Below are 16,609 nucleotides of genomic sequence, written 5' to 3'. Positions count from 1 at the left end.
CCATTATAAAATCTTATTATTTTTTTCTCATTAGTTAACATTTACATTAACACTCTGCACCCTCCCCATTCATTAGAATTTTCCTCCTTTGTTTATTTCTTCTCAGTTGGAATAGTGAAATAAAATTGGCTTAGGCCCTGGCTGGGTAGCTCAGTTGGTTAAAGCATCTCCCAATACACCAAGGGTGCAGGTTCGATCCCAGTCAGGGTACAAGAATCAACTAATGAATGCATAAATAAGTAGAACAACAAGTTGATGTCTGTCTGTCTCTCTGTCTGTCTCTCCTTCCATCCCCCCTTCCCCTCTCAGTAAAATAAATTTTTAAAAAGATTGGCTTAGAACTAGATGAATTGGGCTTGAATCTCAGCTTCATTTACTGTCTACATGACATCATGCAATTTCCCTAACCTCTCTGAGCCTTACTTCTTCACCTATGAAATGATGACTTTAAAACTTTCTTAAGGATTGTGAGAATTTTATGATATGAAAAACATGAAAGTGCTTATCTCATACCAAGGATGTGAAGGGTTGACAAAAGCTGTTTTTCACTTTTTTTCTCTTCTCCTCTATCTGAATTACCTATCCCTCAATCTCATTGTTTTGAGAAGACAATAAAAAATAGACAACTTCCTTGACTTTATTTGTTTTCTTTGAAATAACCTCATGGGTGATGAGAGACTTTTCCTAAAGGGACCCACTTTAATTTGCTGGAGTGGAGGAGGAGTTGTGCAGGAGAACACCTGGCCAGTTAGCTGGAGGGAAAAGACCAAGCCTTTACCCCTGCCTACATTAAGTACTAGGTAATTATTATTTATTTTTACTTATTCTAATAAACCAAAACAAGAAATAGCAGCTAAGCATTCCTTTTCTGCTTGTGCAGACCTCAAAGGAACTATTTCAGGTTGGTAAGTGGACTCTGGTCAATGTAGAATGATTGAATGGGTATAATTAAAAAGACAATGGTGAGCATTGGCAAAGACGTGGAGAAACTGGAACCCTCTAGCATTGCCAGTGGGAATGTAAAATATTTTTCGCTTTGAAAAATAATTGGGCAGTTGCTTAAGAAGTTAAATCTACCGTCCACCCAGCAATTTTGCTCTTAGGAATCTACCCATGTGGAAATGGAAATATATCCACACAAAGATGTATGTGCATTTTTATAGCAGCATTACTTATAATAGCAAAGATTGGAAACAATTTCGATGTCTATCAAGTGGTACATAGACAGTGTCTTCCTGACTCCAAACCCAGTACCCTCAGTCACTACATTATGCATTTAAATAGACCTCATGATAATGTAAAAATTGTCACCCTCATTTTTACAAATGGGGAAGCTGCAAGGGTTCAAGTGCATATGACCCACTCAAGAATAGGTAACTAGTTGGTTCTTTGTAGATTTCTGTCCTTGAGCCATATGGGCCTCCTCCTCAATGCTTTATAAAACAAATTGTTCCTACATTATTATAAGACTTGAAGAGAACTCTCTTCTTGTATAGGGCACTCACCTGAATCCTGGCTATAGGTCCTGCAGGCAGACGGAACATTTCAGACTCTTCATTTGCTGGAAATCACTGGAGTAGCTGAAAATAAAAGGATTGTTTGTGTTTTGGTTAGAGCTAACTAACTAGCAACTTGGTTTGGTTTACATTTAATGCAAAGGTTTTGGCATTCGTTCCACTGAGGAAAAGACAGAAGAGGTTATGGCTCAAGAACATTATCACATGGTAGACAAAATGTGCATATTTTAAGTGACTAAAACTAGTCCTTTGACTCAAGGTAAATCATTATGTACCAAATTCCTTTAAAAATCTCTCTTTGGTATGTCTCAGAATTATTGATCTTCTTCATCTGACCTCAGGCCAGCAGAGTAGAGAACACTCACAAACCCTGCAGAATGGAATGAATGATTTGCAGAAGAATATGCTCTAAAAGTTTTCATTATGAAGATGTGGCTGCTGCTATATTTACTGTGCAGGAAACCCCAGTCCTGATCCTGCTGATGATAAGCAAAGACAAAGTCACACAAGCAAGCCTATAACATGCTGCAACCCTTCCCATTTTCCCTCTAGAGTTATCTGATCAAATAATAGTTTTATTTTCCTTCAATAAGAGAAATCTCAAAACCCTTTAATCTGTTTGACAATCTAATACAAAATAGAATAATCATTTCTCAGGCCTTGGTACATAACCAATAACAATGCCCACTTATTGAGAGCCTGCTATAGAGAAGGCACTGTGCTTGGTATTTCGCATTTATTGTTTCTAATCCTGACAGCTAGGCAAATTAGGCCTGTTTATTCCTAAATACAGGGAGACCAAAAACAAAAGCAGAACCAAGGGAGATTAGAAAATTCTGTCTGACTTGAAATTCGCATGCTTTTCATCATGCTATCTTTCTCTTCATCAAACCTTGGAGTAATCACGGAGAATTAGATGACGTTTTTGGCAGCTTGAATGAACATTTATCAGTTGCCTATTTAATGCCTAACATGAACCTGGAATGTGACAACCCCTCCAAAATAAGATGCAAACCTTGTTCTTCAGGAGCTCATAATTCAGTAAAGAGGAAAGGAGGAATGAGTTAAATTCTAAGGACAATGATTCCCTTAAGAACCATCAGTACTAGGGGAACTTAGAGAAGGATGTGGTTACAGGCTGTTGTTGAGAATGGGGGAAGCCTCCTCAAATGAAGTGAGGCCTTGGTGACCCTGATAGAAGGTATGGCTTGGGTAAGCAGACAAGAGAGGGAAGCATTCTACACAGACCTGGAACTAGGAATGGACAAGTTGCATTGGAGAATGATGGATGCATTGGGGTATATGCTGGGGAGCAAAAAGGTTTGAGTGGCACCTCATCATGCCCTTAAAGAAACTATGTTCTAGTGAGGGTCCAGGAAATAGCTATCCAGGTACTGCTCTCTGTCGTGGGTAGAAGTATGTCTATTTTTGCCATCATGAAGAAAAAAAAAAAGTAAGGAGAGTCCCAGAAGGGCTATGGGACAAATATAGGCTTAGGAATCAGAATTTCTGGGTTTCCTTTTCAGATTCAGTCATTTATTGCCTAAAAATGCAACAGTAGAAATGATCAAAGTTCTTCTGAGTTTCTGATATAAGGTATACTAATATATATGTAATCACCCTCACACCCAACAGACACAAATTCATCCCATTCTAAATATGCAGAACATTGGAAGTAAGATACCAAGAGTTACTGTCCAGTTTCACTCCCTTCTAGAGCATACTATGCTGGAGACAGGATGGGCATAAATGTTGTTAAAAGTTATGACAATGTTGGCCTCTTTTAGTGTAACAGGAGAGAGTATGTTAACTGTCTTCATAGTATTCAAGCATGGTTTCTAGAGACAGTGTAATTTTTAAATTACAATTTTCTTGCTACCTGGAAAACTTGAAAATTTTCCAATGTGTTTAATTATACACTTTTTAATTTGTGCAAGACTGGGGTGAGCAATTATTTTAGTGAGTTTTAAGAAGGCAAGTTAGCCTTCCAGAGAAATGTTTCCATGTTCCCTCAGCTCTAATTTAGACTTAAAAAATCATTTTACTAACTTACTGAGCATAAAAGATTTAGCTATCTCAGTGCTACAGTTTAGAAGGAGGAGTGAAAAACATCCCTCTGGGCTCCTGGGGCTGGACTGAAGCAGCAATGGGTGATACTTGCACCCATTGGCTGAGCAGAGCCTCCCAGAGGACCCCCTATTCAGGGGATTTATATCCCACATGGGATAACATGTCCATACACACTCACCTTACGGATTCATCTTGCTTTCAGGAAGGCAGCAATAGGAAAAGTCAGGAATGAAAGAGGCTGAAAGGGAGGGCTGAGAAACTGGAAAGTCCAATTTACCCTTTTGCCTATCAAGGGTTCCAGGCCCTGAAATTTCTCTTATTTGAATCTGTGATCAGTATTGCCTGTATGGTGTTCCCAATGAGGGCTGCAGTTTTTATGCTGACAAACACCAAAATAATCTTCACAGTAAAACTAACCCACATTTCTTGCCTCAGAAGCGCTCTCCAATGCCTTCTTGTTTTCATTCATTTGTTCACTTACTCAGCATTTGTTGAATGTGTACTATAGCCATAATAAACACAGCCCTTACATTCGGATTGCTTATAGTTCAGTGAGGGAGATGGATAAGTTGATAAAACTTGACAGTACAGTGCAGAATACTATGATGTGGTAAGGAGCGCGGTGCTATAGTGATGGGCAAGGACAGCAGTCAATGGTCAGGAAGTCTTTCAGGAAACCGAGACCTGGGGAAACTTTGAAGGATGATGACAAGGAGTAGTTGGGGTGGAGAAGATGTAAAGGAGCATTCTAATCAGAGAAGCAGCATGCCCAGAAGCAGGAGGAAACATGTGTGACTTTTGCACAAATATGAAAGGTGACAGAGCTGAAAGACGGCTGCGTGGTTTGCAGAAATAGAGCTTTCCAAGTAACCAGCCGGGGCTCTAGTTTTCGCAGTCTAATGAATGAGTGTTGGGCCTGTGGAATTCAGGAGCCCATTTCAAAGGGCATTTTCTTGATTGACAGTCAGGAACCATGACAGCAGACAGGTTCAAAATGTACTACTCCTTGAGGCAGAGATTCTGCAGTGTATCCAGCTGGTGATAAAACAAGAGCCTCTCATTTCATTTCTTGGAGTATGATCAGGAATTCCACCAAGACCATTTTGGTGCTGTTTTGTTTTAACAAGCACCTATTCTTTCCTCACATTCCACATACCTAAGGTGTTGCTTTCACAGGTGCATAGAGGTCAGCTGATTTTAAAATTTGATTTCCTGGGGGACGGGGGTTTAGGTGTAGGTACTATTTATATTTTCATTGTACATCCAAGAAAACCAAGAATCAAATGACAAAACCACAAAAAAATGAGTCAGTGCAGAGAAAGAATTAGATTGAAGGACTCCCAGAGCGTGGTGTGCATGAATCCTTAGGGCACTGTGATTAGGAGCAAACACCCTGGAACATGAGCAAAGTGTGTGTGAGTTGGAGGATGGGCAGCAACAGCAGAAGCTGGATCACGGACTGACTCAGAGTGAAGCTCCAGGGCAGGAAATAACTCTACCAGTGGAAACTATAAGAGGACTGAAGCTTATAAACATACAATGGACCATCTTCTGCTGTTTTTCTTCCTGTAACCAAGGTTGAGGGTCAGGACTACTGCTGCCCTTTTTCTCTCACCTATGACCCTCAGCTCTAGCTGGGAGATTGACTTTCTTCTCTAGAGCTGTCCTTTGTGACCATTTTATCCTAATTTCCTTGATAGAAATGTGGTGAGGCTAAGAGTGGCCTGATTTGCACCCCATTGGAATCACGTTGACCCTTGCCTCTCTCCCCAGGCTGCGCAGCTAAGCAGGTGCCCTCAGAACAAGCTGTGGCATCCGAGGCTTAACTTGGGTGAGGGTTAGTGGGTGAGGAGAGGAATGCTCTTTAAGAAAAAGTGATACAAACTATGTATGGAAAATTAAATACAAAAATGAATATTTAGGAGAGAAATCAACAGGTAACCGAAGCCTTGCACGTTTGGGACTTTACCTAAAATGTCTTAAGGGGAGTTACCAGTGATTCTTACAAAAAAACCCCAGAGCTTCCTGATTGCAATCTGTCTTTTGCTCCACACCTACAACGCTAAGTGCCAGCCACTCCCAGCACTTGCAGGGACCCGCGCAGCAGGGACGTGAAGCTTATGCTTCATTGGCTTCGCGGTTCACGCAGATGTGCTGCCACTGATGAAGCTGCAGGAGAATGACTTCCTGGTTTGCCAGAAAGTTCGATGTTGTGCCTATTACTCTTGTTTAAATTTTAATAACTCCCTTTTCATTCTAAAAACAACAGTCCTGATTAGCATGATAAATGATATGGTCACCCTATTTCTGTTCACCTCTGTGACCACACAGGCCGGGTCCAGGTGGGAGGCTTTCCAGTCTTAGAATCTCCATTGCCTTTCTGACCTGGCTGAACATGGCAGAATCTGTGTTTCCCAATCCTCAAGTGCGGGTTAATCACACTGACCTACTTAGACTGGGTTGCAAGGAAGGCTCTTGTTGTGTGTTTTTTTATCTTTTGAAGCGTCACTGTTTTGGTGTGGAAATCTTCTTTCATTTAGAGATCCAAGAATCTATAAGTAATCCAGTAGATTTAGTCCTTTCTCTTAAGCTGTCATGAAGACCCACCCAGCTCAAACCACCTACAGGGTGGAGCAACAGGGCATTCAGGCCTAGTTAACATGATCACCTGAGTGCCTGTCCTTTGGATGAAACATCACATCCAAATGTGCTGTGAAGCCAAGGAAGTGTTATTGGGCAATAGCCTGGCCTTGGTGGGTCACACTGTGCCAGTTCATTACTATCAGAGAAAAACAAGCAGGGAAGCAAGGCGGAAGAGCTTCACCCCCATGTGAAGCTGGTTAGCAGGCGGGACCAGCGAGCACAAGACGGCTCTGCTGAGGGCAGGCTACCGGATCCAACACACCACTTCAGAGCCTTTGAGTCATACAGCAAACACAAATAACCAGGCTTATTTTCCCTGCCAAAGTCACATGCAATGTTGAGGCAACATCAAAAAGTTAAGGTTTAAAAGGCAGTTTCCTCTGAGTGCTGATTTGGGCACATAAACAGCGGCGTGGTTAAATGCCACTCTGTGTTTAAAGTAATTATACTTCAGCCCTGGAATGTGGTGATGTGAAAGCCCTATTGCAGCAAACAAAGTTGATTCTATCAGCAAACTCGGGCAAGTCAGCTTCTCCCTGAATTTACTACTTCCTACTTGTAAACTGCCTCTAGAGAAGTCAGAGCTTGAGGACAATTTTGAGTGCACTGCCCAGTTCTTTGAGGCTGGTGCCAGCTTGCAGCCAACAATATGCCTGTAAGATGGCTGGGGGACCTTGGCCCGTAGCAGCTGTGGTCACTCCTGTTCAAGGGGAGCCCTTGGAAAATAGCTGAGGCCCATGGGGGTGGGCAGTGGCCTGGACTTTTGCATTACCCTGTCTTGCCTGATCCTGCTGGGGCTGAACAGCCACTGCTCAGCAAAGCGGAGAAATTCAGCCAGAGAAAGGCTAGTGGAGTGGGCAAGGCCCCCTGGGAAGGGTGATGTCCCGAGGAAGGAAGAGATGATGACTCAAGCTGCTGGTTCCAGAAGCCCTGCTTTAATGGATCCAGGAAAATATCTGACCAGTGGAGTCTAACTTTGTCCTAAACAGAAGGACTCATTCACTCCCACTTAGGAATCATACCTTTCTCAGGGAAAAAGACCTGGTAATCAGCCCTCTGCCCTACACCCTGGCACCCTATCCACAACCATGTGTCTGGGGAGAATCATTTTCCTTTATTCTTACAGAACTTCCTTCATAAGTTATTGCTGGCAAACTCTATTCATGCTAATTAGCTGCCCTTGTTAGGTTTATTTCATCTAGTTGTAAATTTTAGAGAAGCCGTTCCCAGGCCAACTTAAAAGTAGAATTCACAGAACAAGCTGGGTGGAAATCAGGTTTGGATGACCTCCACAGAGCAGGTCAAGCCAATTCCCATGGGGTCTGAACGCGGAGTTCCCAGGGAGGTGAGTCCAAGTAGAATGAGTGACAGACCTGGAAGTCTCGGGGAGACCATTTAGTTCAGTCACTTCACTTTACAACTGAGGGACCCGGGGCCCATCAAGGTGAATTAACCTGCCTCCTCACACAGCTATTTACTGGTCACCTGTGAAAGTGAAAAGGATGTGGCGATACTCTCGACTACAGGGGAAATCCCTCTGGTGTCAACTTGAATAGCGTTGTCATAAGAAAAGGCCTGGTCTCTTTTTCTCAAGTTCTTCTTTCTTTTCACCTCCTAACTTTTTTTTCATGGAGTAATGTTATATCCCTAAAGGAAACACATGGAAATCCAGCTGCCGAGATTATTTCAGATATTTCAAAAAGTATACAAAGTAGCTGACGTAATTTTGGTAGGTGCAGTGGACCAGCTGTTGCAAAGTACGAAGTTCCCCAAACATCTGGACTGACCTGTGTCCTAGGTTCCAGTCATAAATTGTCCATTAGCTATAAACCTTTATGCTCTGAGTCTGGAATATTCTCTGATCTCCCATCTGTCTCTGGCACTTTAACAGTAGTTAGGGAAAGTTCTGTGAGGTGATGATGGGAGGGAGGATTGTTTAATGGAGTATTTGAGAAGAAATCTTTCTTGTCATGTTTATGACAGTTCTCTCAAGTGGTATTTTTTTCTTTATGTACTGGCCTCAAATTCAGGAGAAGTGAAAGTCAAGATTATCTTTTTTTCTCCTTTCCCTTCTCCCTCCTTCCCCCTTCTCTTCTTCCTTCCTCTCTCCCTTACCCTTGCCCTCTTCTTTGCCCTTCTTGTCTTCGTTATTCTCTTCTTCTTTTCCTCCTCCTTCATACCTCAAAGCCCAGCTGTGCTATTTAATAAACAGTTGCGCAGAGTAAATGCTCATGGAGGGCTACTTAGCAGTTGGACACTCGTGGATCCCTGGCCTCCTGTGCATTTACTAAGAGTGCGTGCTCCTTCATATTGCTCAGCCTTCATATAGATACTGTGAAATATTTGTGTTGTAAAATAAAAACAACAAAATTCTTGTTTTACAGAATCAAGACCAGAAAGTTTTAGTACAGAATTTCTGTCATGAGAAATTTCTGTCTTGTGCACAGAGCTATAACATTACATTTAAATGATACCAAAATAGCAGTCCAGGGGGTACTAAACCAGTGGATGATTTATTATATTTGTTTTGGCCTCAACCAATTATTTAAAATTGTATAAACATAGGGAGTCCAAGGATCATCTGGACTTCCTGGATGATGTAAATGTATTTATCTGCATCTGATGAAACTTTTGTCAGTTCTTCAAAAAGTATACACTTATAATTGTATTATAATAATTACTGACTGCAATGGATTGAAATAATTTACATTTCAATTAAATGATTTGGAAAACAAATGAGAAGTCATCATCTTCCCTAACAAACCTGTTCCTCTTACAGACTACATTGTTATCAGTGGCTACACCATCTTCCTGGCATCTCAGGCTAGAAATTTGGAAATCGTTCCAGACAACTCTCAGCCTTCCCCCTTCACATTCAACTCATCACCAAGTCCTGTGAATTTCACTTCCACAATAAATTTTGCTCTGCCTATTTTGCTTCCCATCCTCATTTACCCCTGTCTTCCCAAGTCACCTTCATTTCTTTGCCAGACCACTCACTAATAACTTCTCACCTGGTCTCTCTTCTTCCACATTTGACTCTCTTCATTCTATTCTGCTTACAGTGACCTTTCAAAGAAGTGAATATGAGCAAGTCATGCTGTTGTCCAAAATCCCTTAACATGGGTCAACATCTGCTGCTTTTTCCTTAGCTCCCTAAACTCTGTCTTCTTCTTTTTGGCATGTAAAACCACCTGGGAGATTTCCCCCTTTTCCCCTCTACCTGCCCCTTCCCCAGACATTGATTATCTTTTCACCCTCAAGGAGGTCTTAACAGAACATCAATTCTCAGAAAAGTTTTTTACTCAAACTAATGTAGTTCCCATTGTTATTCTCAAACATAACAACTGGTTCTTCCTTTTCAAAATCCTTGCCACAATTGTGATTTTTAATATTTATTATAGTATAATAATCTATTAATGTGCTACATAAATGCCTCACTCCCACAGAATATAAGTTCTGTGAGGACAGTACATACTGGCTCAGTGCAGGCATATGATACACATTCAAAAATACTCATGAATGAATGGATCATCATTGTAATGCATTTGTACTTTGCATGTTTTATTTAGCTTAAAGGGCATGAGTGTTCTAATTCCCTTAAATTTATGTACATACTGACCAGATGATTTTATCCTCTTTTTACAGAGAGTAAAGCAGGTTAAAGAAGAAAAGTAAGTTAGAAAAGGTAGTTTAAGTTCCTCAAGTTCAGAGCTGCCTAATGTCAATAAAAATAATTCTATAAAAATAATAATAACAATTAACATTTATTGCTCTTATAATGTGCTAGAAGTGTTCCAACTGTATTAACTCATTTAGTTCCTATCACAAGTCTATGAGGTTTTTAAAGACATAGAGGTTAGGTACCTTGCCCAAGGTATCAAACATACAACACATTATATTAAACATTTTTTATTAATAAGTGTGTGTTCATGTGGGTGTTCTTGCTGAAACACTGTTCTACCATATTTAGCTTTACCCAATCAGGATTCCCATACTGGGGAATATTGCAGGTGGGAGAAAGGTTTTTGGTTCCTCTTGGTCACCATTCTCTTTCTTCTCTCTATACCCCCTGCCGCTGCTCTCCCCACCGGCCATCTTTCCTTCCCTTCTCTGGTTCCTCACTTTCCCCCTAGCAGTTTGGTAGTAAAACCTCTGAGGAAGCCACTTTTCTGCCAGGTGATCAAAGACAAGGCCAGTGTCCCCACATTCCAAAGGCAGGTAAAAATGTGTGTGGAGAGCGGGGAATGCTGCCAGAACAATGACTCACTCTGAACATGTAGCTGGTTCAATAACAAGTCACTACCCTAGCAAGAGCAAAGCCTCCCACCCCATGGAAAATAAGGGGGCTAGCCCACAGCACTCCCATGATTTGGGAAAAGCTTCCTATGACACATGGGAAAGCCATGCCCATCATAAACCTTGTCCTGGCTTTTTATTTCATGGGCATGAAAGGTGATTTTCAAAAAGGGGTAGGCACAAAATGAGTTCTTGACATGTAATGCCATACGTATTTATAGCAGGCACGTACAGTCAACTCTAGGCTATTCAGCAATTAGTTTCCTAAGTGTCAGAGTATGTGGCCCCCTTGCTTCTTGCTGTGGTTTGTTTATTTGTTTGGGTTTTTTTGGCCCATATAGAGGATTATGGTGGAATTGGACTGGGCTGCTCCCTGCCTCACTTCCTTCCAAACGCAGCCTAGGCTGCATGGAAATGAAGCCACACCTCAGTTCCTCTGATCCTGTGTAACCCCCACCTCAGGACCAGTCCCACAGCCAGCCTCCTTCACTGGTAGAACGCTGAGGGGGGTTCGTAGGGGGGATCAGCCCTTTCAGACCCGGGCTGTCATAAATTTAGGATGTTAAGGCTCACCTGGTCTTTAAGACTGCCTCACACTATTTTGCTCATCCTTAGCTGTCTTTTCCACTCTCCTCAGCAGCTATTTCAAACCTCTTCACTACTTTTTTCAGCCCCCTTACTCTAGTTTAAGCTGGTAGTTCTCAACCTTGGCAACCCACTAGAATCACCTCAGGACCTTTAAAAAATTCCAGTGCCTAGGCTGCATCCCAGACCAATTATATTAGATTCTCTGGTAAGTGGATCCAAGTATTTTTGTAAAGCTCTCCAGGTGATTCCAGTGTAAAGCCAAGGGTTAGAACCATCGCTTTTAAGCTAATAACTTGACTCCTATTTCATCAGAAAATGGGAACTGGTAAAGCACAAATATCTCAAATTCCTACCCGCTCACAGACTTTTCTCCATGCACCCTTACCCTGTTGTCCTTCCCTCCAGGCTCAGAGGTTGAGGCATCCCTCTCTTCAGGACGACATATCAAACTCTGTCCCTCATACCTATGCTTCCCGAGGTCTTCTAAGACCTGCTTTTATTTCTAATCTCTATTGGATCCTTCCCTTCAAATTATAAGCAAGATTAAGACTCCCCCATCTTTGAAAAAGTATCCCTGGAGCTCGTCTTCTCTGTTTCCAGACTCCTACCCATCCACTCTCCATTTAGTTCTCTGTCTTCTGGTAATATTTTCCCTGAACACCAAGCTTTCTTGCCTTCATGAACTCTTACTAATCTTTCATAACTGGGCTCAGTTGCTACACCCTCCATCGTATGTTCCCAGATGCACTGGCTGGACCAAGATTTAGTACATTTGATTGATATTGTCTATTTGTTTTTATTTTCTCTCAAATTTAAACTCCTCGAGGGCAGGAACTATGTCATTTTCATCTTTTTAACATTAATGCCTGTCCTTCTGTAGGCTTTCACCTGTGCTTGTTGCACTGAATTGCAAAACAATTTTCCACCTAGCTTCTTGGGCAGAATGATGTGGTCTGACTTGCTATGGGTGACTTTCATTTAACCAGTCCCCCATGCTTTTATTCCCATGAATAATTGCCATAGACGTTATATGGGGGCAATTACTGGGACATTCTTTTGGATTTTATGTTATGCCACAGAGTAATGTCATGTTAATTTGTTTAGGATGCATTTTTAAATAAATCCCATACAGGAATCTTCTCATCAGCATTTTCATAATTTCCAAGGCCATTGCCCCAACATAACTATAGTTACTAATCCGAACAACCAATCATGTGGCTTGTACTTTATCTACAGTTTTAGAAGTTAAAATTAATACCCCAATGTAGCCTACTTTATTTTAGAATCTAGCACCACTTTTTTGCAGAGGCACAGATGCCTTAACTCTTCAAAGCAGTTAGAAGAGGCTGGGCCGCTACACTGAGCTATTAGCAGCAGCAGCTTATTCAAGTTTTTCTGTTTCCTTCTATTTTCTCTTAAATTCTCCTTCAAAGGTACAGGTCACTCCTCATACTCCCAATGCTAAGTTCCCTTAAGAGAGTAGCAAAATCCCTACCCTACCTGATTAATTAACTGATAAATCTAAGAAACTCCTCAGCAGCATGGCCCTTCCTTCTTGCCAATTTTTGTATAATTCATAGACTGCATGTATTCGTAAACACAGGAAAACACCTGTGAACAATTAACTGACTACCCTTGATTTAAAGGCCTTGGAATACGCTGCTGGCCCTTAGACCATTGGCACAGGTCTGTAATTACATGAGACCACAACCAAATCATCCCCACGGCCAATTACAGGAAGGGTCATTCTTTCAAATACAACTTGATTCTGCCTCTAAAAATAATCCTGTCTGAGATTCAGAGAGAAGTACCCTTTATAAGGGTGATGCTTTAAAGCAACAACACATAGGCCTTTGAAAAGGGACTAGTGCCTCAGGCCATGTGTTTGAAATAGGTATGTAACCATGATGAGGGAAAAGGAAGCCACCAAAACCAATTTTAAAAACTCATAAATAAATAAATAATATATTTTTAAAAAGAAAAAAGTTCACTAAATTAATAACTGTGTTTAGAATTATCCACCTGGAAAATACTGTATAGAACCCCTTGCTTCTGTCTGGCCTAGAAACAATACCCACAGAGTTAATAAACCAAGTCTGCAACTGACAGAGAACATAAAAATCCATCTCTTAGGGTAGAGTTTACTGTAGAATTATAAAACAAAATTATTTAATTCTTTCTTCTATTTGCAAAAATAAATTCCTATCACTCTGCGATGTATATTACTTCATATCCTATGCGACTAGAATTTTTAAAATTAAACCTAATAATATTGAAGAAAGCCATCTATTTTCAGAATCAGTCTCAAAAACCCAAAGAGTTTTTAACCAAGTCTATATGCTTCAGGAGCTATGACCATCCCCAGAAATTCTCAGGAAATTTTATGTGGATGCACGTTTTTCAGGGCAGGGGAGTGAGAAGCATCTATGGCCACACAGTGTAACACACTATATATGTAGTTGTAAGTGTAAAATTTTTCCTGGAACTTGAAGACTTAGAGTGATTAAAAGAGTGAAAAATGCTACATTTATAATTATTATATTGATTAATGTTGAAATGGTAGTATTTTGTATGTATTAGATTAAGTAAAATATATTGTTAAAATCAATCCCATTAGCCTCTTTTTATTTATTTTTTAAATATGGCTACTAGAAAAGCTAAAACCGCAGTGTAGGTCTATCAGACGGAAATGCGTCTGTAGCTTTCACCAGTTTTTCAAAGGGCTCTTTTTCTTAGGGCAGAGGGTCTTGCTCATCTCTCACACTTTCAGATTCTGTCTCCGAGGGTCTTGGACAGAAGCCAGCACCAGGGGCTCTGGTACAGGTAAGGCTGTCCTTGGCTCACATTTGGAGACATGCTGCCATGGAAACCTCTAACATTGCTCGTGTTTTTGGAGACAAGCTGTGACCCACCCATCCCTTCATCCCTGACACACGTTCTGTAATCCCTCTCCTTCTGGCCTCAGAGGTTCACACATCTATGAATCTGCACTCTCTTCCTGGATGTTGCATCTAAACCCCTAGTGTATGAACACTTCTTACACCAACCTGCTCCTCCTGCATGTTCTATCTGGGTCACGCACGTCTTTGAATTCCTCCTCTCCTCATTCCTTGCCCATGCCTGCACACACAAACAGTCATTAAGGCCTATCAGTCTTTCTAATACGCCCTTTTGTGTTCCTTTGTCACCACTGCCTGGATTATTGTCATAACCTCTCACCTCACCTCCCTTCCTCCAGATCATCTTCCTCTCTGCTGTCAGAGTTCATTTTAAAATCCAAATCTGATTATATTACTCCCTTGTTCAAAGATTATATCATAAAATTCTCATTATAGCCAAAATGGTCCTCCCTCAACTGTCTCGGCCCAGATTTTATGTCAACTATATTCCCTCCAACCCGATATGCCTCAGCCACACCGGACATACAGTCTTCTTTCCTCTTCCTTCCTACCTCCAAGTGTTTACATATGGGCTTCCCTCTGCCTGAGTGCCTTGTTCTCTCCTCCCTCTCAAGACCCACATTATCACTATCTCTACTACGTCCACTTTTGCACTTTCATAGCACTTTGTGTATGTCTCTATTATGGTGCATATCACACTTGACTGAATTATTTGACAGTCACCTCCTCTGAGTTTTTTAGTTATTGTCCTGGTTGCCTGGTACAATAAAACCTTATTTGATATTCAGAGAAATTCTAAGAAATCTTCTAAAAAGTACAGTTCTCTAACCTCACAAGTTAGAGTTTGAAGGCTTCTTAGAGATCTTGCAGACCAGCAGTCCCCAACCATTTTGGCACCAGGGACTAGTTTTGTGGAAGACAAATTTTCCATGGGCTGGGGTTGGGGGATGATTTCAGCACATTATACTCAAGCTCATGTCCTGCTCTGCAGCCCCATTGCTAACAGGTCAGGACCGGTACTGAGCTGTGGCCCTGGAGGTTGGGGCTCTCCATTCTAGACAACTCTCTAATTCCTTGATGAGCAAGTCAAAACCTTCAGAGGTTACACAGGTTATCACAGGTTTAGTGCCTGCTATCTCATTTCATCTTCATCATGACCTACAAAGTAGGCATTTCTATTATTACCCATTTTACAAAAGAAAACTGAGGCCTCAGAGAATTTAAGTAATGTGCCCAAGGTCACATAGTTCATTACCTGGCAAGTTTAGACAAGAATTCCAGTCTCCTTGTACTTGGCCTACCCATCTTTCCCTTGTTTCCCATGACTACTTACAATCTGATGTGCTCCCTGAGTTATTTAACACACACAAAGATGACATTTTTTTACCTTAAATAATTTTTTCAATTACAGTTGACATAGAATATTATATTAATTTCAGATGTACAACCCAGTGAACAGACATTATATAACTTACTAAGTGGTCATCGACATAAGTCTAGTACTCACACATATACAGTCAATAACATTGTAATAACTATCTAAGGTCATTACAATATTATTGACTATATGTCCTATGCCAAGGGTGTCAAACTCATTTTCTCCAGGGGCCACATCAGCCTTGAGGTTGCCTTCAAATGACTGAATGTAATTTTAGGATTGTATAAATGTAACTACTCCGTAACTAGGGACAAGGAGCTTGGTGCTGCCGCCGGGTAGAAACAAGGTGCTGGGCTGGATAAAAGAAGGTGGAGGGCCGGATTCAGTCCATGGGCCTAGTGTTTGCCACCTGTGCCCTGATTTCCAAGTTACGCTCAAGACTAAGACAGAATCTATAGGAGGGAGACCCAAGAATCAATCTTTTACAGCACCGCCCTCCGGATTCCAATGTGCTCAAAAGCCACAAACAAAGGAACTGGGTCCCTGCCACAAACTGATTAGATGTTTGTTTATGCAGCCTTTCTCTCTGGTGCTGGAGTTCTTTTTACAAAGTCATTATATAAATGTGTATGAGAAAGTCTCATAAAATAAGACAAAACAAAAGAAAAACAGAACAACGACTATGAAAACAAAATAAGATCCAACAATGCTTTTTAAAAATATTAAATTAAAAAATTTCTTTAAATGTTCCATTTGCTTTTTCCTTTTTGCCCCTCCCTGACCTCCTTCTCCATTTTCCCCCTCCCCCAAGATATTCCTGGCTGTGATACTCTCTGGAGATGTGCAGAGACCACAAAAAGTGGGTTTCTTGTATCACAGAGTCAAAAAGCAATAGAAAGAATACTAGATTTCTTCTCAATAATTTTATTTGTCTTGGCACATTCTCCTACTTTCGAGCCCTAAATTTAATTTCTGTTGTATGCCTGTATTTAAGCAGGTCCATGGATTTTGAAACCCTGGCTCTATCTATATAATGTCACAACCGTAGGTTGACAGAAAAGCTGAAGTCATAGCCATGCATTGTTTTCCTAATTTTCTTTTCAGTGAATTAAACACTTAATTAAAGGACAAAGGGAGCCAAATACATGCTGATGGAAGATGATTTGACCTTGGGTGGTGGGAACACAATGCATTATGTATCATGGAAGCACACA

General features: G+C 41.0%; 1 protein-coding gene across 1 annotated transcript in view; it reads right to left on the bottom strand.

Annotated features, from left to right (window-relative positions):
* Positions 1-16,609, bottom strand: part of FRMD6 (FERM domain containing 6) — a 213,425-nt gene that overhangs the window by 90,128 nt on the left and 106,688 nt on the right. The window contains exon 3 of the mRNA XM_028505757.2: positions 1,506-1,580. The gene's annotated coding sequence lies outside the window, so the exon portion shown is untranslated. The remainder of the gene's footprint in view (positions 1-1,505; positions 1,581-16,609) is intronic.

This window comes from Phyllostomus discolor, chromosome 1, assembly GCF_004126475.2.
Source record: "Phyllostomus discolor isolate MPI-MPIP mPhyDis1 chromosome 1, mPhyDis1.pri.v3, whole genome shotgun sequence".
Taxonomy (NCBI): Eukaryota; Metazoa; Chordata; class Mammalia; order Chiroptera; family Phyllostomidae; genus Phyllostomus; species Phyllostomus discolor.
This window is presented reverse-complemented; position numbering and strand designations above follow the sequence as displayed.